Here is a 1,582-nt window from a genome sequence, read left to right as displayed (position 1 = left end):
TATGTAGTACTGTGCTTATCAGCTTATGTTTTCTTTTATTGTGGGTTATGTGTGCTGGGAAATGTATCAAACAAGTTTCTATATGAATATATTATCACCATTTCCCGTATCACTATGCTTCCATTTATTTTTTTGATAAATTGTAGATGTCTAGCATTTCTCTGATCTTACTTATGGTTAAGATGTGGATTTTTGGTTCATGAATGTAAGCACTGCTTCTAGATCCGTGGGATTTGACGGATTGCGATCGTGCAATTTGGGTCACCTATCCAATCCTCCTTGGGGGTGGTTTGGGGTGTGACAACATTCATATGGATGCTCTAGGAAAACAACGGCTTCACGGTTGCTAATTTTTTGTTTCTTCATCTGTTCTGATGTAGCAGGCAAGTCCCCTTGCTAAGGAATTGCCGAAGGTGGAAGGGGCTATTTGGGTTGGTTGCTTTAGTTTTTCTTTGGGTTGATCTGGTTTCCTTGCCAGCTGCTTCTTGGTTTTTTTTACTTTTGTACATTCTTTCCATTCTTTTTAGTGCATATGATCATTTTAGAAAGAAAAAAACCTAATCTTAGAACTCTCTCCATTATGTCAGGTTTCATGAGGACAGTGAATGTGAGTCATTTTGATATTTTAGTATTGTTTCATGAATTGGACGAATTACTTCTAATTAGTATTCACAAGCTATCAATTAACCAAGTTGTAATTTGCATCTAGTTTCAGGAGTTCTTTTGTTTGGGCTTTCCATTGATGCCTGATGGGTTTTGGAGACAACCAAAATGGCCTCTAAATTGTCTTGAGATGGTTGAGATAATTGCATTTTCTGCCAACCACTGCGAAATGGATCTCCTAAAATTCTTGTTGAGAAATGGGGTGGTCTTAGAGAAAGTAATCATCAATCCAAAAGAAGCTTCTGACTCAATTTTACAAGCTATATTAGAACTCCAAAATGTTCTGAAAGCCTCAAAAACTGTTCAAATAGCATATGAGTTGATGTCCTAGATCGTTTCCTTAAATGATACGGTACTATACAAAATGAACAACTTAATATCTTTTAGATAATTTCTTGGAATGAAGACTAACTTTGAAGCTTAATTCTTGACACTTATTTTGGGATTGGAACATACAAGGGATCTCGGCATCAACAAGTTTTGGATAGAATGTGACTCAATGGCAGTATCTATCTTGGTTTCCCAAAGATTGGTTCCTTGGTTCGTTTAGGATGGAGGAGTTCATTCTTATTCTAATTTCAAAGCACTTGGTTTTGTAATACAGTGCTGCGCTAGGAGGCCTCCTATTGTGGGAAATAGTTCACTCAAATGGTAAAATATATCCTCTCTTATACAACTCCACCCCTCCCTGGTAAACTCCAAAAAAAAGGAGCAAGTCGATGACAGGAGTGACTATTGGATCAAGACATATATACAGTCTATTATATATATAATAGTATCAAGCCCCTTCCCGTTAATTGTTAGATTTCTTTTTCCTGCATTTCCCAACTTAGTATCTTGGTTTGTGCTTACAAGTGATTGAAGCCATGCATATAAGACATTGTGTTGTGTATTTCTCTTGTCAAAGATATATGCTAGA

At 36.5% G+C, this 1,582-nt stretch overlaps 1 long non-coding RNA gene across 1 annotated transcript; it reads left to right on the top strand.

Moving 5' to 3' along the window:
* Positions 1 to 555: 555 nt before the first annotated feature.
* On the top strand, positions 556 to 880 carry LOC122644089. The gene is made up of 2 exons (XR_006330230.1): positions 556 to 607; positions 716 to 880. It is a non-coding gene; the product is annotated as an uncharacterized LOC122644089 (long non-coding RNA).
* Positions 881 to 1,582: the final 702 nt, after the last annotated feature.

This window comes from Telopea speciosissima, chromosome 10, assembly GCF_018873765.1.
Source record: "Telopea speciosissima isolate NSW1024214 ecotype Mountain lineage chromosome 10, Tspe_v1, whole genome shotgun sequence".
Classification (NCBI taxonomy): domain Eukaryota; kingdom Viridiplantae; phylum Streptophyta; class Magnoliopsida; order Proteales; family Proteaceae; genus Telopea; species Telopea speciosissima.
The sequence above is the reverse complement of the archived record's forward strand: the minus strand, read 5'-3'. Positions and strand labels throughout refer to the sequence as shown.